General features: G+C 34.7%; 2 pseudogenes; both read right to left on the reverse strand.

The window, feature by feature from the left end:
* Nucleotides 1–657: 657 nt before the first annotated feature.
* On the reverse strand, nucleotides 658–7608 carry LOC132284265 (zinc finger protein 3-like; annotated as a pseudogene).
* Nucleotides 7609–18774: 11166 nt separating this feature from the next.
* Nucleotides 18775–20751, reverse strand: LOC132282053 (indole-3-acetic acid-amido synthetase GH3.10-like; annotated as a pseudogene).
* Nucleotides 20752–22602: the final 1851 nt, after the last annotated feature.

The raw sequence follows: 22602 nt of genomic DNA on the forward strand, positions 1-22602 counted from the left end.
AGAGGTGGTTGTGCATTTTTATGTGTGGTTTCCTGAGGTTCTGGTCTCTTGTTTTGTTGCCTTTGCTTGGTTTTAATAAAATTTGTTTTAGAAAAAAACATAATAATAAAATCAAACAATGTCTCTTAAAAGGGATAATAATAATAAAATCAAACAATACTAATACCATTCCAATGATTATTTTTAAATTCAATTAAGACCTTACGAGTGGATTAATATAATTTTACACGAAGTAAGAGAAGAAACTTTAACAATGAGCATTATTTAAATGAGTAATGATACGAAAACTCTGCGAATTTAATTTGGCTAAGTCAAGTTAAACAAATAAGTGGATCAATATGAAGTGTGACAAACTTTAGCTGTACATGCATAACCCAACGGATGTCAAACTAAGTCCATATGGAGTTTTAAGTATACAGTTATTGAAACTACAGATGCTTGGGGCTCTAGTTCGAAACAACTTCTTGTTAAATTACAGCTATAGAAGGAAGCAATCAGAGCAAATGAGTAAAAATGTCTTACTGGAATGAAAAATTACAGCTATAGATTGATCTGCTTTAAGCAATTAGGTTTCTAATGTGAATTCCAATTCACTAGTCCAACACTCCTGTTTTCTAATAAATATCAACCTTGTCAAGCTCCTCTTCAAATCAAGAGTTTTTATACATAGCAAGGGATGCTTTTCTTACTCAAAATTTCAATCTCAACAGAGTATAAGTGTTCAATATCAACATTGTAGGGTGATAGCCGCACCAAAGTCAAATTTCTGGTATAGTTAATGAGTATATGAAAAGTTTGACATAGACAACAGTAAATAAGAGAAATTCCAAATCAAGTTCTATAATAAGATAAATATATCACAGTCGGAGATTTAAGTCGAGCTCATGTGGATCCAATGCTTGCTTTGACAGTTTGTCCATGTGAAAGCTTCCTGGCATCAAATCCATTGCTGCTTCAACTATCAATGGTGTCCATGCCACTCAAAACCCTGTGGTGGCATCATTAAATCTTGCAACCATACTACTCCCTCCTCTGTTTGGTTTGTGCACAAGCGAGTGGGGCTGGACACCAAGAGATCGTGGCAACGTTGAATTAAACGGAGACCCCATGGTTGTCGTCATCATCATCATCTGAAACTGGCCAAACCTTTTTGCTGCTCCTCTCTCTCTCTTGTGTGCATTCTGGTGACCACCCAAAGCTTGTTTACTGAAGAACTTCCTCATGCAGAAATTGCATGAGAACACCTTGTTACCAGAAGGCTTTGTCGTGGGATCACTCTCTGAGACAGTCAAGGGCTCACTCCTATGAAGGCTCAAACTAAACCAGTCACCTAAATTTTCATCTTCAACACTTCTTTCATCATTGTCAATTGTTTTTGACTCATTGTTTTGGTTGTCGATCGGCATCTCATTTGTTTCTCTCCCTCCGAAAGACCATTGCAACACAACTCTTGAGTTAGCAGGGATTAATAGAAAGTTCTTCAAGGTATACAGAGGCTTAAAGAACTGAACATGCTTGACTTTAGAAAGGGTAGATCAAGGAGGCTTTAAATGAACAGGAATATAGCAAAAGGAAAAGGAAGTGATGGGATATTTTATTAGTGTTCCTACCTAGTGCAGGTTCTTTTGAGGGAAAATACTTATGTCATCTTCAACTGTTGCCCATGTCAAAATTAGGAATCTCTACTTATCTTCTTTCTTTTCTAATAAACTCTAAAAACTCTCAAAGGGGTTAGTAACAGAAGAAAAACTATAAACCCAGTTAAACCCTGATTTATTATTTTTTTTTCTTTATTTATTGACAATGTCATATGTCACAATTTGTTATTACCACCGGCCATCGGCCCAGAGGGGTTCAAGCTCCAAGTGGTGTCAAAATGTGCATGTTGTTTACCTAAAAAGAAGTATCGTTATGTTATTTATGTTCTTAAGATATGAAGAATTATGTGCGTTTGTTAGAGAGAGAGAGGCACAGTTTGATGCACAGTTGGACCGTATAGAGAGCATAATGGGAAGGCACATCACTGATTATAGCCAACATCATTACCCTCTCTGATGCACTCCGACAAATGTGTTGCAACTAGCAAAATTTCCGAACATGTTTTATTTAGTTCCCTGGAAATAGGTTTTCAAGAACTTTGAAAACACAAAAAAAAAAAAAAAAATTAGATAACTATATAGAACATAGTTGTATGGAATTAGAAATTTGTTAACTCGGTTCAAAAAAGGGGAAAAAAAATGAAAAATTGAACAGATAAACAACAAAATAAAATTTCAAATATTTTATTTTTTCAGTCATCTAAAATTAGGAAACTGTTCTCAAGAAGCTAAAGCAAGTGGAGCTTCATTTCATATTAGGAAAACCACCAGGAAAGAAAAAAAAAAAAAGTGTTTTCACTGTAAAAAACGGCAGGCCTTCCTGTGCAACACTAGAGTTCAAGAGAGAGATTAAGGGAAATTAAAACTAATTAGCATATTACAGGCTTTGTCAGAAGATACTGGAGAGAGTGGAGAGAATAATATATATGTGTGTGCGTGTGCGTGTGCGTGTGCGCATGTGTGTCGTGGAGTGATGAAAGATGGACCAGACACGAGTCACATCCAGCTACATTCTAGGATGCCTTTGATGTACTGATTCTATATGCGAAGGCGACAGCCTCAATAATGGCCACAATATTGTAAAAAAGTTGATGCAATCTCTTCAAAGGAGAATAACTCATACATCCATTTCGACATGTACTATGTTCTCCCAAAAGTTGGTTTTGAGTTCAAAATAGTTTCTGAAAAGTATCATATATTTATCACCCTTGTTCTAAAGGATCTGATTCCCATCATGAAATAGATAGATATACAAAGGGATCCCTCTCGGTGTTTCCTATTCTAGCTAGGTTAGGTTAGGTTAGCTTTAAACTCCACTTTCCAATCAGTTCAATTGGTAATAAACCAGCTTTAAATACTTAAGGAGCAATTTTTCAGGAATAATGCCCCTTCAATTATTATTACTGGTTGCTTCACTAAGTATACTTTTCAAAACCAGATGAGGGCATAAAATAGATCACTTTGGACAAACCGTATGCAAATTGCTTTCAGCTTGCTTCTTCATCCTCGTTTATGCTCATCATTGCTGATGTCCTAAGAACATACCAAGATCAAACCAGTAAGGGAGGCTAAATCAGTAAAAACCATTAGAATAGATGACTCGATAAGCATTCACAATTCATAAAAACAAAATGCAAAACAACCAAAGGTTAGTTTGTATAGTTCACAGCTTATTACCCAAAAAGTAATTAGAGTTGAAGTATTTCGGTTGTCTGGTATTCCAAATCCCGATGTTTGTGTCATCAAACCATATACTAGACATACTAATGTACTGCCCTCTGCCAAACTATACTTTTCAAAGATGAAAAGTAACAAACAGATGGAACTAGGATTTGACTATATAATACTATATGAGCAACTGGAATCAGTAATTCCTTCTGGACCTAAACTAAATAGTAACCCATAGGCTAAAATCATACATAATTTTAAAAAGTCCAAATGCAGCTCTACTACAAGTAGAATGAAATGCCTAGTGTGGAAAAAACAAGAATCATAACCAAATTTCTAACTGAACAGGCTTCTAGATTTAATCAACCCAAAAACACCAAAGTTGATTTTTTAAGGTAACTTATAGGGGTGCAACTTGGGGAGGACTGGGTGCGTGGCATGGCCTGACAGACGCCTGTGCTAAAAAACATAGCACTTTCAATAGGTGTTATGCCAGCAGACATGTATCATGTCTCTTTGATGAGAAATTATACCACATTTCACCACAAGAGCACACCTAAATTCAACCTGCTGTTCTAAGTTAGTCAGAACAACTCCAAATATGCAATTCAGGCACTACGGTCAAGTAACCCAAACTCCATCCACGTGGAACCAGTAAGGAGTCTCAAATCACATGCTTCAACAGTGATGGGGCATTATGACAATGCTACACCAACTTCCAACTGGACACTCACCTATTTCAGGAATCATTAAATCATTTATTTGATGGATAGGTGAAACTTAGATTTAGTTGAGAATGTTGACACTGAATATATACTTCCATCAGACACCAGTATTCCAGGCATAAAAGCATCCTTCGGATTTATGCTGGGTAGTTCAGATTTGGCTGAGAATGTTCATCTCAATAAGATCAATAATAACACAAGCACTAACAAACTTTGGTGTTGTTTGATTACTCAAGTCAGCGCTTATCCAATTAAGTGCGTTTGATAATGCACTCTGAATATCGCTGAAAACGATAAGCGTCGGTTAAAATGGGGTAAAATTTTAAGTGACAGAGACATCACTGCACTGAATGCTAAACGCTGAAAATTCAAAAAGATAACAAAAAATATTTATTTTTAAAATACCACTTGAAAATTTCAGCACTTAAAATTCAGCTTTTAAAATTTTCAGTACTTATTTTTCGGTTTTATCAAACAGCACCTTTGCCGGTGTCCTGAATATGTCTTCTAATAGATGTCCTTTTTCCTGCTGATAAATAGCTTGCAGTGCATTATTTTGCAGGCCTAAACACTGTTATTGAGGTATCAAAAATAGTTAATCTAGGGTAAGTAAGTTTAGAAATCAATGCAACTAGTCAACCACTTTTCTATTTGATTCTAGGGGTTGGAGAAGTTCCGAAACCCTCTTTGCCATCCAATTTTCAGAGTTTGTTGTTTTAACGAAGACGAAATAGGCAAAAACAGGTAACAAAATGCAATATATACACAAACATATGTATATTACCAACATACCAGCAATTTCAGAGATGAAGCAAGAACTATGTGCAGCCATGAAGCACAAAGAACCATTACATGATGGCTTAACGCACAATCAATTTAATGTAATCCCAAGACAATCTCCTAATGCACCAAGTTTTTTTTTCAAAACAACAAAAAGGGAACTTAAAGCCTCTCTCTCTCCCAAAGAGATGTCCCCACAAGATATATTTCTAAAACTAGCTTCACAATATGCAGCACTTGGCATGCTGATCCAACAGTCAATTATAACACGTACAACAAACAATAAGATCATCAATTACATTAAAAAAATAAAAAATAAAATAAAGGTTTTATACCTAAAACATCGCATACAAGCTCACCCCCACTCACTCGCATATATAGAATTTACTTCTGAAAGAGAGTAGGTTTTTATTAGAAAAGAACACTGCATTTTTCTGTATAGTTTAAATTATATTTATAACAATGATATATGCCCAACCTTAAATGCTGGTAAATACGACCATGTTTCTCTTCCCTTTTTTCTTTCAACACCACTAACTTATGCTTGGAAAAAGTTACTTCCAGCAATCAATAAAATAAAAAGAAAAATGAAAACCGCCAAAGCCTTGGCTTAAGTGGTATGTCCTCTACCTCCTCAAAGGGGAGGATGAGTGTTCAATCCCCCAGTTGGGATTGGAAAAAGTTACTTCCAGCAATCAATAAAATAAAAAGAAAAAAGAAAACCGCCAAAGCCTTTGCTTAAGTGGTATGTCCTCTACCTCCTCAAAGGTGAGGATGAGGATTCAATCCCCAGTGGGGGCATGTGTTTGTGAGTAAATTTAACTATTGACAAAAGAAAATACAAACGGCAAGCAATTACAGAGTTAACTATTGACAAAAGAACATACTTGCAAAACATGTTAGAACACACATTGCAATCAATTTACCTAATATGACAAAAAATCACTAAGAAATAACAGAGAAAATAACGAGTGTGAACAACAGCTAAGATCAGAAAGCCAATTGATCTTTTTATTTCTCTTATAGTTCTTCTGATTACTCCAGAAAAATTAAAAGAGTAAGAAGGTCTTATTCCAGAAATTTTGTTGTTACAGTGTGTCCAAATCATGTAGATATGTGTTCATGCATCTTAGATGAAACAATGGATAAGCTAAAGATCCAAGGCTCAAGACGCGACTTAGAGAAAGAGAGACAAGATTAAATACAACGATGAGGTAAGGTAGCATGATAACTCATCTTCACAAGCTTAAAAATGCAAGCGTTGTTCCTAGGAAATTACATAAAGAAACAACATTTTCTTTGTGCAAATTGCTTCAAAAATTTGGTAAAAGGGTGAATCTGACAAGTAAAAGGTGTAAACAACCAGGGACGGAGCCAATGAAGGCCTAGGGGGGGCACGTGCCCCCCTGAGTTGGTCAGCAACCTCTAATATATGTGGTAATTTTTAAAAAAAATTCCATATGCATGAAAAAATTTATATAGTGCCCCCTCAAATTTGTAGTTCATAAAATTATATTCTTATTTTTTCTTTTACTCTTCACATTCCTTAAATTTCCTTAGTAGAAAAAGTCTCCTTAAATTTCCTTAGTAGAAAAAGTCAAATTTTTCTTCCTCAATTGAAACTTTTTAACTATTTCATATTAAAGTTCTTTCATTTTTCTTTCCTTTTATATTTTAATAATTTTCTTCTTCTTTGTCTTTTTTTTAATTTTATATTTGTCTTTTTTAACTTTTAACTATTTCATATTTGTGTGTGTACTCCGTATTGTATTTTTTTTTTTTTTTTTTGTTTGGCAGTGTGGCCCCCTCACTTGAAATCCTGACCCCGTCACTGTAAACAACACCCCATCTTACTGCTATCAGCCACCAAAAATATGCATATCATAACCCAAATGTTCTTCCATGAAGGTATTCAGCAACACACAAAAAAAAAAAATATATATATATATATATATATTGAAAGTAAAAGAATAGTAAAGTCTGCCATATGTATATATATTTTTCATGGATAATAAACACACCCCACTCACACACCCAGTTTGCCCCTTTGGGTCTGGAACCCTCGCCATCTTAATTTACCACTTTTTAGAAAAGAGTATCCTAATTTCATCAATCGATAGAACCAGAAAATGTAACAACTTGGCAGTAATTGTTAGCTAAATCAGGTAAAAGAAACAGTTTGCTTAAGAAACTGGAAATTAATAGAGCATGAAAGATTAGAAAAATCATTCCAAGAGTTCTCTCAAACTACGAACACCAAACAAAATTCTTTTAACATAACGTACATAAAAGTAAAAATAGCATAATAGAATACATGGGTGAGAGCAATGAATTGGTGGGTATGAGTGTATCACTGATTAGGACAGCATTGTTGGGTGTAAATAAATTAAAGTAATAATAAGATTTACAGAGATCATCAAAACCCAAGAATTGGAAGTAGCGGAGCGGTCACCTGGGGTAGGTGGAGAGCAGGCGGCCAGAGTTGGGACGGTTGCCGTGGAGTGGTGGTGGTGGGCGGAGACATAACCCCAAAGAAATGGAAAGCAAGCGATCGGCAGATCCAAGACATGGTTTGAATTGAACTACAAAAAGCAAGGCCAAGAGTCTTTGGATTTTAACAACAATTAAAAAGAGAGGAAAAAACAACCAAAATGTTTAAATTTTGAGTATATATTAATCTGAAGTTAAGTCACACAATTCTCAATAGGTGTGGCTTTCCCGTCCCCAGCGCTCTTACTCTAACTCTCCCTATTGCTCTCGTTTCGCACCCTTTTACTTCTCCCGCTGCCGCTTTATAAGACTTAGTTGTAAAGAATTTTTTTTTTTTTTTTTTTTTTTTTACCATTAAGTTTGAAAAATAATTAAAGAATCACTTAAAATCATTGTTCGATTATAAATTTAGTAATTTGCACCAATTTAAAAAATAAAATTTAGAAAATATTATATATATATATATATATATGTAGGGATACTTTAATTATTTTACATTTAATTATTTTTTTATCCTTCTTAGAGCATCTCCAATGCTCTTTCATTTTGGGTTCTCAAATTTATAATTTGAAAGATGAGTAAAAAAACAAGTTCTCCAATGGCCTTTCATTTGGCCTCTCAAAATTTGAAAATCTCATTTTTTCTCTCAAATGTAAGAGCTGTTAAATTTTTTTGGCAAGTCTGTTTAGTGGCCTACGACGCCGTTTCTTCCTCTCATCTGCAACAACCATTTTTCTCTCATCTGCAACGTCTTCATATCTCCCTTAATTCTCTGTCCCTCAATATCGCTCTCTCTGTCGTCTCTCTCTCCCTCTCATCTGCAACGACCGGTTGTGGCTTCTGCCGTTGCCGGATTCTGAACTTCGGCGGCGGATTCAACGATTTGGGAAGATGCTGCTCAGCCGTGGTTCTGGGTGGTCCAATTGTGGCTCCCTTCGCCGTCGCCGTGAGTCTGGGTTGTGGCATGAACTCCGGTGAAGAAGGCGGCAGCGACCAGAGATCGGATGAATATGATGAAATAGTAACTCCGATATAGGTAATAGGTTTTGAACTTTGGATTCTTGCAGACAGATAGATTCCATTGGGTCAGCAGCTCCAATTGTCAGCCTTGAAAGAAGAAATGAAAATAATCCAAATACCGGCATTGAGGGTTCAGATCCCATGAAGACACTTACAGTAGTAAATTCCTCAAGTCTTCTTAGCCTATTGGTGGGATGGGATGGTAAGATGAACTAAAATATATGGGTTTTGAACTTCTGATTCTTATAGATTTTGTAAATTGCAGTTGCGCAGAGAGAAAGAAAAAGGGCAAGCTCTCAGAGTTGAGAATGAGATGGAGGCGATTAGGGAGGTTGATATGATTTACCCTAAAAATATATATATTTTTAATAATTATATAATCAAATATATATAATATACACACACATATATATATGGGATTATTACATATAAATGGGGTTAGGGAACCATATTTACTAAGAGACTGAGTCAAAGTCCCATAATTTCTCTAAAATGAGTTTGACCCAAAAGCTGAGGTGGCACATGAAAAAATACTGTTTCATATTTCTGTTGCCTAAAATACCCCTCTTCCTATTTTATGTGTTGCCTAAATTGCCCTTTTCTACACTTATCTAATTTCAAGACCTAATGTCTCTTTCACATTCCATTCGTGCCACCCTCTCTCTCCCCCCTTCTCTGTAAACATCGATCAACAAACCCCTAACCATTTTCGTGCCTTTCGTGTGACGAAGAAGACGATGTACAACGAACAGCGACCGGCGACCGGCAATCAGTGAGCAGTGACCAGAGGGGAGCGACGGCCAGCGACCAGTTGTTCAGTTCTACCAGGATGAAGGTACCTTTTCATTCTTGAATGCTTTCTGTTCATCTTGTTCCTTTTGTTGCTTAATAAAATCATGAAAAACGTGTCATCCTTAGCAGGATTTTTGCTAATTTGGGTTCTAACTATTTTTTATTTTTTATTTTGTAATTTCTGTAAAGAGAAGAATTTTTTTACTAGAAAGTTCACACCCAATTTTTCTTGCCTTCTTTTAGTTTCTACCCGATTCATCACCAACTGTTTGGTACTGAATAGTCATTTTCTGTAATACCCCAATATTTTTAAAGGATTAATTAATTAAAATTAAATATTTTATTTTATTATTATTTTTTTTTTTTATGATTTATTTTATTTATGATTCATTTTATTTAATTAAATGCGTAGATAAATTGTGGTTTATTTTATTTAATTAATTGTGTAGATATATTGTCTTGTTTTAATTGAATTATGTTTTATAATTTTATTTGTTAAAATTGTAGTGTTTGGTTTGCGAAATGCTAATGAGTGAATTGTTTATTGGGTTTGGGTGTAGTTACGCTTGTGTGTATTATTTATTTAGTTAGTTTATGTATTTAAAATATTTGGATTGGGTTTAAGGGAGGTTGGGCCAAAGGATGTGATATTGGACTTGAAGGAAGCCTTGTTGGGTTAATTATTAAAGGCACATGGTTGTGAGGATATTTAATAATTATCTTTACATAATTATACCTATATAATTACATGTGTATAAAAATATATATTGATATATATAGGTATATTTATTCATCTGGAGGGATATATATGTCAATATAAATATATATTGATATATATAGGTATATATAATTTATTTAACTAATGGTTATATATGGAAGGTAATATATATATTTATATTAAAATATATGTATGTATATATATTAGTTAAAAGATAAATATTATTTATTTTTATGGTAATCATAATGGGAAAAGGATTTAGGTTTTTTTTTTTTATGTGTTTAAATAGACACATAAGACTTTAGGGTTAGGAGTTTTTCTACGTTAGAAAAATAAGAAAGTTAGAGAGAGAAGAAGAAGGGCTAACGAAGAAGAAACCGGATTAAAGAAAGAGGAGACCGGATTTGGAAAAGAAAGGCAAGTTCTTCTCTACTTTTCCTCTCAGAATTCATAAACCTTGCACCTTGAGTATCAAAATCATATGGTTATTTTGTTGATTAAGAATAATTTATTAGTCGGATTATCTGAGCATATTTAATCTTTACAATATTATAGAATTAAACATGTGAAGATAGGTATGCCTTACTCTCATAATTTAAATTTTTGTATGTGAGGTTAGGTTAATTAAATTTTATTTTTTTGTAAAATTTTTATAGATTGCTTTAATCTTGTGTAGCATGATTAATTAAATTAAATAGATCTTAATTTAATTATATATGTTCAATTAGGCCCAAAATAATTGAATTAAGCTTTTGGGATTTTTCTAGAATTTTCTGGAATTCTTTTATGTTTTTTTTTAGAATTTATTTTATATATTCTGTATATATATATTTATATATATTGTTCATATATATGCACTGGAGGATGCTAAAGAAATCGGCGCAACAAATAGGGGGTTTTGATTCAGTGAGTCGCGGAGCGCAGCACTTTGGTGCGCCTCAAATCAGGACCTTAGGATGGTCCTGATGATATTCGGATTGTCCAATGTGGGTGTGTGCATAGGTAGAAGGTGTACCCACTGATCTAGGCCCTTGGATCAATCTGGTCAACAAAGATGGGATCCGGTGCATCGCGGCGCATGGAGTTCTGTGTGGGTGTGTATTTGGACTGTTGACTTAGTCCAGTCAACAACAAAATTAATCCAGTGTGACGCAACTCACCAAAGCCCGATGTTCTAGCCAACCAGAAGCAGCCACGTCCTCTAGAATGAAGAACAGGCGCGTGGGGGAGCGTGTACCGCGCGTGGAGGCACGTGAAGATACCCGCCAGCTTGTGGTGGCGCGTGAAAGCACGTGCAGTGAGTCCGGGAGCGTGGGGCGGCGCGTGGAGGCGCGTGCAGAGGTGTTTGAGGACCAGGAAAGCTTTTGTGGGGTCTAGTGATTTATCGGAGTTGGTTTTTAAACTGTTGGGGTTGACAACAACCGTTAGAGTATGCGTTTGTGGTATTTTGAGAGCCATATAATGTCACTATAGTATTTAATGTGCGTACATATATTAAATTAATAGTTGGGGATGGAAAGAAGTGTATATAGGTATGTTTGTTATATATATATATGTAATGTATGAATTAATTAATATATGATTATTATGGAAGGAGGTATATATATATATATATATATACACACTAAATAACATATACGGGGATATATATATATATGATTTATGAGTATCTGGATTGACTGATTATTAAATTAAGGTTTTGCGTGTAATATGCATAAGATGTTTACGTATGGATTAAATAATAGTTACGTTTAATGTGGTACATGGTTGAATTGTAGGCATGGGTGAGTTGCCAACGGCTTAAATATATATGGCTTTATTATTTATGAATAATTTCATGTAGAGGAAGCATGGATGAATTGCTATTTAAAAGTATAAATAAATATACTTAAGGAAGTATGGTTGAATTGCTAATACATAAATAGATATACTTACAATGGCATGGTTGAGTTGCCATTGCAGAATTAAATTATTACGTGTTAGATGATTAAAATTTCATCTGTGAATATTGTATGTATATGTTGGATTAGGACTAAAATAATCCAATACTTACCAGTTAGTGCGTTATTTTATATATATAAATAGAATAACGTTGGGTGACATGGATGATTTGTCAAGGCCTGTATATTAGTGGTGTGTTTTAAATAACTAAAAATCACTATTAGGTTTTGGATTTAATTCATTCTTCGGTTAATTGTTATTTATTGCTTAGATGATTAAATTACTATCTTTGATAAAATTAAAGAATTGATGAGTTTCTTTTAAAAGAAATATATATTGTCGGATTAGTTTAGGTATGATTAGTAATTAACCATTGGTTAATGGTTTTGGCAATTTAAGTGAACCTATTAATAGACAGGATTATTGTACTACATATATAAGTATTTATATATAATTGTAGCATTGTGTAATAAAGTTAAAACTTTAGTAAGGTTGATTTTTGGTATAGATGATTTGTTTATTGGTTTTCAGAGGCTTAGTAAAGAGAGCTTACTCGTAGGGTTTAACCCGCGATTTATTTTTTAGGATTATTAGAAGTTCAAGTCTTAAGGTTGAGGATCCGCAGCTGGAGGACTTATCCAGTCTTTCGCTTTATTTAAAAGTAGGATTTTAGTATTTCTTCGTTTGTTACTAGTATTTAATAAGGAACTTCTGGATTATGGATTTTTGGTTAAGGGGTCATTGAGTTACAGGATTCCCGAGTTGTAACCGTTTGGAAGTTATTAAGGGACTTATTATTTATTAGTTTCTTCAGCGTTTTATTTTATTCTTTGTTTCATTTTGTAATCTGTGCTTGTTTAAATACTTTAATTGTTTTGATATCCCCTGATTTTGTGCACGGATTTGATCAACCCGTGTTCCAAAATTAGGGGGTATCACATTTTCTCTTTGGTTGTTCAGTTCAGTTCTACCAGGACGAAGGTACCTTTTCATTCTTGAATTCTTTCTGTTCATTTTGTTCCTTTTGGTGCTTAACAAAATCATGGGGTTGTCATCCTTAGCAGGAGTTTGGTTTTGATTTTGATTTTGAGATTGTGAATTTGATTTAGAGCAACGACATTTGAAGAGTTGCAATTATCAACCTCGGCAGCTTGTGCAACCTCTACAAATTAATTAAAATAGAAAATAGCCCTCTCCATAACAAAGACAGGTTCCCACTTAGTCCCATTATCATTATTGGTATTATTCTCCCCCGCTCCCCCCCCCCCCCCTCTCTTTTCGGAAGGTATTATTCTTTAAGTTCACACACATGGAGATTTGATTATTATGTACATTAGATTCTGTTATTAGTTGTTTGGGGAGAGGAAATTGTGGAGATTTTATTTTTGTGTGTATCTATCTAATAGTATGATTGTTTGAATTTTAGAAAAAGCATTACAAGGTTCCAATTACTTAAAAACTACTTCAAAAAGAAGTACTACAATATAATAAGAATAGAAAAGTAATAAATAAGAAAATTGAACTCCCAGGCTTTCCTTCATTTTTATTTTCAACTTTTTAAATTTATAATTAAAAATCATGTATTAGTGTAAGATCGAACCACATCAGCCGTAAGTGGAGAGTAACTACTCATGGATGAGTAGGTAATTTATAGTTAGACTAGAGTATCATGGGACACGGTAAATTTGCTTTGCGTTAGTTGAATCAGTTTCGAGCTTGGTTAACTGGTCCCAATACCAACCAATTAGCCCAACAATGTCAAACTGAGCTATTGTATTAAGTTGGTGTTACAAACTTTGGGCCAATTTCTAATGCTTTGCGTGAGGCTTGAACAAAGATTTGTCATCAAACTGAGCTTGAGTTAGGACCAAATCTCATCCTGACCTGTTCAGGCTGTTCTTGAATAATGGTTGTCACAAATTAGTAATAACATGTGAATTGACGAATTATAAGCAAAATTGAAATAAGATATGTTTTTTTGTAGCTATTTTTATTTCTATAGCAAAATTATGAATTTATTCATTAATTATGCCAAGAATTTTGCTTACTTATATATACAAATACCGGTATATATTTTGAAATAGGTCTGATTTTGTTACTTTGAAGAGAGCTCATTACTGCGTTCTAGAACTTGCTTTAGTTTGGTCTAGTTTCAGAAGTTTTTATTTCACGAAAATTGACTTTTTGAGAAAAGACCAAAAGCTTGACAAAATATATATAAATTGAAAGCTTGACAAATATGATAATAAATTGAAAGCTTGACAAATATGATAAATTGACCTTTTTCTTTCTTTGAGTACATCCCCACAATCCATTGTAAATAACATTTAAAATTAATAAAGATAAAATTTAAATACTTGCAGTAGATGAGAAGAAAGGAGAGAGAAGAATTTAAAATTAATAGAGATAAAATTTAAAAACTTGCAATAGAAGAGAAGAAAAGAGAGAAGAATAATTGACAACTAGTCGAAACGAGTGGAATCGGAATTTTTTTTTCAATAAAATCTCTTTCCAACTCACTCATTCCGACTAACTTTCAAAAACTCTTTCTTTCTTTTCCCTCTTATACAAATTGCTCTGTGGCCCAAATTGGAGAACAAAAAGGGACTGATATGTCAAATTCACCTGCCCACTCATTTTATAGTCAACTTCTCATTCCCACTTTTTCCCCTTAATCGATGTGGGACAAAGTGGTTTCATGATAAGAGATTGGTTGGGCGCCTACCAGTGATCAATGCTACCCACTCTACGTGATACGATACTCCTCCCTCATTTTCTACTGGAGCTGGCTCACTCTGGCCCCCAAGGCCTAGTGAAAATCATTCAAATAAGAATGCGACAAAAGCTTAGACAACTAAGAAAGATAAGAAGCGCTGTGGATAAATTACAGGGAATGGTTGGAACTTACAGAAAGAACGGTTGTAGGAGCAGCTGTTGTAGTGGATGCGTGAGATACCCCTCGGATCCGAGACATGGGTTGATCAGGTCCAGGCCCAAACCCGAGGGAATATCAAACAATTAATATTTTATAATGAACACGGAATACAAAATAAATTAAGAAATGAAATTAAACCTGGAAGGAACTAAAAATAGAATCCGCAAAATATTATAATTATTAAAATCCATCAAACCCAAACTCCAAAACTCCATCAGTTTACAACTTGGGAATCCATCTCTAGTGGACCCCTATTAAACATCTAAACGGAAGATAGAACAACTGTAATAAACGTCTAGAAATAAAACTATAGAGAGAGCCCTACATCGTCGGAAGAGTGAATAGAGACCTCTGCTCAGCACGAACACGTCTAAGCCTGGAACTGTCGTGTACCTGAAAAATAGAAGTGGGTCAGGCCCACGCGCAAGTTCTATACTACTACAATCCAAACAGAGGTTCGATACGCATGTACATCATAAACAATTCAACAATAGCTAATAGTCCGTAAATATATATATAGTCACACTAAAGGACTCTCACTGGACTACAGGCCGGTCTCAACCTGAATAGAGGTAACATGCTAAAACGCACACGAAGTGGGCATATATACCTATACCTAAACAGGGTACACCTCCAACCATCGTAGCCAGCAACACATCCCGATGCATATACGCTCCCTAGCCATCGGTCCTGAGGCTCAAGCTCATACCGAGGCACCATAACAGTACATATATAAAATCCATCCAAAATCCCTGGTATTGCCGCTCAACAAGTAGTTGCCATGACAATACAAATCCACGGGACTTAACTTTTAGTTAATCCCATCCTTATTCCAAGTAGGTGGGTAATGGTATTGTTTTAAAAACCAAACCCATCCTTAGTATGCCACTGTCCCATACCGGTGCTTACTTTCCAATCCTCCAGTAGTCAATAATACCAATAAATCAAGTATATATCAACTAAATTCCAACATCCAACATTCAATGTTAGCAGTGATAAAATAAGCATTGATAAACAGGGTCACAACAACAACATAACATGCCCAATATAAGTTGTTCCCTTTAGTCTGATATAAAGACAGAATTAATTAAAACTTCCATTTAACACCTTACAAATGACATACAGATATATGGGGTATGTATCACAAAATCCTAACCTCCCCAGTTGATACTAACTGTGATAATGTAAGCATCAAAACAATATTCATAGTATGTATGTAGACATGCTCAAATTATAGTGTTCCACAAAACCGATCTAGTGTTAAACTCAAATCCTCCTAGTATTTAAGTTCCAACAGTTGCTATTACAGAAGTTAAGATAGCTATCATCTAGACCCATCCTTCCAATAATTTATACTAGCAGTGGTAAGGAAAAACGTGAACCACAGAACCACAATGCATCCACAAACATGCTTAGTCTAGGTTGAACAAGCATACAACACTACTGTAACTACCAGTTTCATAGCAAAACAAATATTATTTTAGTTTGGTTTAATCTTCATTAATCCTGAAATCATTTAAGAGTGCAAAGAGTATGAAGCCTAAGGGAAAGAGTAAGGATAGAATCTTGCCTCAGAAACTTTTGTTCAAAGTTTTAACGTCGTCTTCTTAAAAAAATCCCGGCGAGTTCCAAAACCCGGTTACTGTTCACGGGTACGAAATACTATTCCCGAACTCAAAATCTGATCTCTACCGTTCAGATTGTGCGACACTGAGTCATGAACCTATCGTCCAAATTTCAGCTCGATCGGACCACGGACGAAGCGGGATCGGATGTTTGATGAAATCTGGGCAGAATGGAAAAAAACCTGTGCGACCCGGTTACTGTTCACAAGTACGAATCACTGTTCCTGAGGTCAAACTCTGATCTCCACCGTTCAGATTGTGCATCACTGAGTCATGAACCTCTCCTCCAAATTTCAGCTCGATCGGACCACGGACAAAGCGGGATCGGATGTTTGATGAAATCTGGGCAGAATGGAAAAAAATATGTGCGACCCGGTTACTGTTCACGAGTACGAATCACTGTTCCGGAGGTCAAACTCCGATCTCCACCATTCAGATTGTGCGTCACTGAGTCGTGAACCTCTCTTCCAAAATTTAGCTCGATCGGACCATGGACGAAGCGGGATCGGAGCTTGGATCAAACCTTGGCAGAATGTGAAAAACTGCGTTTTTCCTTCTCCACTTCCACAAAACGTGTGCTTTGTTTAAAAAAAACCCTACACAGACGTCTACCTTATACTTATAAAGTTTTCCTAAACCCTAGATTCATTTAAGTCCAACTCACAATCCTAACCGGCCCATCCAATTAACGTAGAAACTTACGACGGCTATAATATAAAACCCTAATTTATACTGTAATTAAAACCCTAGTTAGAGGTATTTGCCTAATTACCCTATTCACCATTAAATACTTAACAAATAATCTAATTGAACAAAATAATAATTAGTAAACCCAATTAAACTAAATAAGACACACATAAAATAAGACACACATAGAATAATTAAACCAATTACACTTAAACCATTAATGTCACTTAAATAATTAAAACACTAACAAGTAATTCCAATCAAATAACTAAACCAATTACACTTAAACCATTAATGCCAATTAAATAATTAAATCACTAACAAGTAATTCCAATCAAATAACTAAAAATAAATATCATTTAAATAATTTAAATCACCACAAAAGAAAACAATTAAGCACCTAATAAAAAAATAATGACACATAATCAAATAAAATGCACTTAAATAATAAATTAAATACCATTAAATACCAAGAATATCCTTTTTAAAATTAGGGGTATTACAATGCAAAAGAAGAAGAAGCCTAAATCATAGACCCACCTCTATATATGCATTTTCCCTGTCGGCGGCACCAAAGCCGGGAAGGGGAACAACCCCACACAGAGCTGCTCAACCCAACAAAGACAGCAAACTCAAAACCAAAATCATGCTACACTAATCTTTTACGGCAATGGTTTACCACATACAGCAAGACCGTAATGAAACCACTATGTCCCACATCGACCAAGGGTAAAAAGTGGGAAATAGAAGTTGACTATAATTCTGAAGAGCCCTCAAGAGCCCCCCCCCTCTCTCTCCCACCCCCCCCCCCCCCCTCTGTAGCATGATTGAAGCATAGCTGTTGAGCCCTATCCTTCATTCAAGCCCTCTCTCTTTCCCCCTCTGTAACAGCGAAGCACTTATCCACGTCTAACCGTCATTGGTGCGCCCTTTCTCTTTGCCCCTTTCTGTAACCCAGCGAAGCATTTCTCCACTTCTGCCATTCATTTATTGTTGTTGTAGTAATATGGTAAGTACTCTCTCTCTCTCTCATAGACACACACGTTTATTTTTTAGATGATTATGGCCCTGATTTAGTGTCATAATTTTTTTTTTTTTTTTTTTTTCCCAAATGGATGTCTGATTTTCATCTAGGTTATGTTTATATATATTCTCCTCTTTTAATTTTTATTATGTAATCATATATATATATATATATATATATATATATATATATATATATAAAATTTCTATTCTGCAATTAAGATTGTTGTTGCTCTGTTTGTTGTATATGTTTGCAATGTGCGTAACAAAATGTTGCTCTCCTATGTATAACAAAATTAATTTTAAAACTCAGTTTTATCCCACCAACAAAGGCAAAATTTTCCTAAAGTAGATACTTAAATAGTGAATGTAAAAATCCCTATTATAAATCACCCAATCTTATATATAAATAAAGTTTGTTATTTGTTTAGTATTGAATTATATAATTAGTGTTATGGATAATGAAATGTTAATTGGTAATAATGCCATATATAAAATGTAATTGTATAATTTTGATGTAATTAATGAAACAGTTCATTCCTTGCTTATGAAAAAATAAAATAAAAATTTGTTCATTCCTTTAAAAGAAATTATATATGATTCATCAACAATAAGCATTGCTAATCCAGATACTATTGAAGGGTCTGTTGGTCAATTTTATATGTGTATGAATTTAGTGTTTTTTTTCTTTCTAATATAATGAAAAGTTCCTTCCTTCAATGGACAATAAACAGCCATGCAGAATTTATACTCTGTGTGTGTGTGTGAGAGAGAGAGAATGTGTCCAGAATTCATGAATAAGAAAGGAAGATGATGGCATCTCCGACATTTAATAATGAGAAACTTTGTTAACAAAGTACTGTTGTTAACAAATTTCTACTCTGTGTGTGTATAAGAGAGAGAGAGAATGTTTTTTTTTTTTTTTTGGAAAGTTAAGCTGGTTTTTCCATTAAACCACAAAGGCAAAATCCATACATCTTACTTGGGCCAATTCCCAAGTAATAATATATTCCCAAAGTGAGAATTCTCAACAGGACTTGGTTGCTGGTGCACCTAGGGGTTTTGAACTGGCTCATTGCTGCCCCATTTCTTATGTAGTACTCCAAAATTTTCTTAAAAGTCTATCTCTCCAGAATGCAAAGCTCCAGAGCCTCAACTGAGTTGGTTCTCCTCAACACAACGTATCTATGATCGACGAAAGATGCATCCATTTCCCTGCAGCATTCGCTCAGAACCCTCTCTTCCACTGCCCCTTTGATCTCCCAATAAATTATGTACTGACCAGGTCTCTTGTCATTGTCAGCATGGCTCATGAAATCGACTAGTTCGCCTCTCGCCTTGCTCAGTATCTGTGATCCCCTCTCCACCAAAAACTGCAGGTCTTTTTCTGTGTTTTTGTCTATGTTTACAGTTAAAATTAGCTTCCTTCTGCATATAAGGGTCAGTTTTGGAGTTCCTTTGTAAAAATCAGCCACCTCCACCACATCTCCTACTTGATACCTATAAAGCGCTGATCATAATGTAGGACATGAGAGAGTGATCAGTTAGTTGAAGAAATCAACATCAAATGACATATATAATCAAAAGAAAATAACGACACAAGAATTAAACAGTGACTAGTGACCACATAATTAATTGAACATTACCATAAGGTCCATATATAATTAATAATAAACTATAATGACTGTGATGGTCCATGTTTCACAAGTTTCTAAACTACTTTCTTTAATTGTACAATTGAAAATTCAAACAATCACATGGCAAAATATTCCTCAAAAATAATGCTATCAGTATTTTTTTTTTTTTTTTCCTGAAGGACTCTTAGTTGTTTTTAATCCGTCCTTAATATCCTGAATTCGTGTAGAATTTCATATTGTTTATTTCTATAATTGACACACCAGTCAATGACAAAAACGATGTACTTTTAATATTGTTCGTACATGTAATGTAACTTGAAAAGTGTACATGCAAAGTCAGGTTATAGAACTGGTCTGCATACATAACTGATCAAATTAAGGGTATGAATTGTATACAAATTAAATAGAATTAAATATGGTAGTATATATATATTGAAATGGGAATTTAGTTTAAGTAATTCATTTAATTTAACATACCTGTAAAAGTAGTTAGGACAATCTCATACTCCTGTCCAACCTTGACTTAAGACGGTGGTAATGGTTTATCTTCTAAGTAGTCATCTGTGGTTGAATTAAGGCAGTACTCTTGCAGCGGTATGAACTCGAAGTAAGAAAATGTGGGTACAACTGCAAAAGTAACATTCTCTGGTGGAGAAGAAGGATCCACATCACCCCAATCCAACTCTCTGTGGATCCATAGTCCGTGCTCACTAACGGCAAATTCAAGGCATAATGCCTTAGTTTTTTCAAGTTTGGTTGCATTGATACAGTCATTATAGAGGACACATACTTCACATTTGGCCATAGTTTAGGAATTAGACCAAACCAGTCTAGATCCTTCAACTCCTCTCAACAATCTTGGATCCTCAAAGCCAAACAATGGTTTGGTGTGATGATGTCAAAGACAGTTTTTCTCATCTTTGGCAAGGTGATTTTTAGAGAGTGCATTCTCTAATGTCATTGCATATGTCTTTCCATAGCTCTTTGAATGATCGAAATCGCTGGACTGTGCTGTAAGCGAATGTCAACGTTATGAACTCTACTTGATTAGAGAAGAAGAGGCGAATGAGGAGGTGACAGTATGTGGATTGTTTGTAGTCACCACTTGAAAGGCACGGAAATGGTTAAGGGTTTGTTGATTGCTGTTTACAGAGAAGGGGAGAGAGAGATGGCAGCACGAATGGAATGTGAAAGAGGCATTAGGGTTTGAAATTAGATAAGTGTAGAAAAGGGCATTTTAGGCAACACATAAAATAAGAAGAAGGGTATTTTAGGCAACAGAAATATGAAACAGTATTTTTTCATGTGCCACCTCAGCTTTTGGGTCAAACTCATTTTAGAGAAACTATGGGACTTTGACTCAGCCTCTTAGTAAATATGGTGCCCTAACCCCATTTATATATCATAATCCCTTATTAGTAAGACAAATCCAACAAAATAAGATTAATTAATGAACAAATCCAATTTTCATGAATATTTGTGGTTCTGATTGAATTTTAATATAAGATCATAATAGGTGTTTTAATATTTTCTATTTCTATTTTTATTTATTCTTGTTTTTATCATATATAATTGCATATATTATCTGTGTATCTTGAGGCAGTGGTTTCTTTATTTCTAGATTTTACCTTTCTTAGCTGAGAGACAGATCTCTAGTGCATACATAACCATTATAAAACATTCCATAATATGTTTCAATTTAGAAAAAAAAAAAAAAAACGGAATAAATAGTTGATTTAAAAATAATAAAAATAAATAAATAAATAAAAAATAACCAAAAAAAACTTGCTAGTGTTTGGATACCTATGCAATTTGATAAATTTATTAGATTTTTGGGTAAAGAACAATGACACTCGAGAAGTTTGACATAAAGACATGCATATACGAAAAATAAATTGTAATATGAAGTTACCTGGAAATAATTGGGAGAGGGAGATGGAGAGGAAACCGAAAAAAAAAAATGGCCAATCAGTGGTGGCCAACAAAGATGGGAACTTTACAGAATCACTGCCAGCTAGGGTTTGAATCGTCTGATCGCTGTTTTACAGATAGGGGGAGAGAGAGAGGGTTCAGGGTGAGGGTGAGTGTGAGGGTGAGGGCTTGCACGAATGGAATGTTAGGGTTAGGGGTTTATTGATCGCTGTTTTACAGAGAAGGGGGGAGAGAGAAGGCTGCACGAATGGAATATGAAAGAGGCATTAGGGCTTGCAATTAGGTCATTGTAGAAAAGGGTATTTTAGGCAACACATAAAATAGGAAGAAGGGCATTTTAGGTAACACAAATTATAAACAGTGATTTTTCATGTGCCACCTCAGCTTTTGGTGAAACCCATTTTAGAGAAACTATGGTGCTTTGACTCTATGTATAGGTAAATATGGGCCACTAAGCCCATTTATATGTAAAAATCCCTTTATTATAATCAAATTAGTACCCGCTTGGAGTTCACATACATACCTGTCTCGTTAAGAGATGAGCTTACCTATGTCCTCCCCCGCCCTCGTTTTTTTCGTTTTTTTTTTTTTTTTTTTTTGTTATTTGTATAAATAAATTGATAAAATTTATAAATTCTATACAATGTAAATACATAGTAAATAATGATATTTAGTTAATGATCGTTGTTAATGGTGTCGGGTTCTCTGCTGTTGCGTGGACTCATCTTAATTGATCTCCGACAAGACCTCTTCCACGGTTTCATTGCAAAGTGGGATTAAAGTGGCAGCAGCCATCCATATATTCATGGTTGGTTGGAAGTTGAATAAGCTTGGTTTCGTTCAGTAATCCAAACACTATTGAGGAATTCATCCATGTAGTTGATTTTAATTGATCTCCCAATAAGTGAGAAGATTGAGTTTTGTTTGTTTGATGAAGAATTTGAGTGTTCATCGGGTGGTTGTGGTTCTTTGAATTATCGACTCTCAATTAACTATGTTAGTAGCCTATTGTAATCGATTAGAATGATTAA

Source organism: Cornus florida, unplaced genomic scaffold, assembly GCF_030987335.1.
Source record: "Cornus florida cultivar Cherokee Brave unplaced genomic scaffold, ASM3098733v1 CherokeeBrave_3.0.0_Hap2_Chr11, whole genome shotgun sequence".
Taxonomy (NCBI): domain Eukaryota; kingdom Viridiplantae; phylum Streptophyta; class Magnoliopsida; order Cornales; family Cornaceae; genus Cornus; species Cornus florida.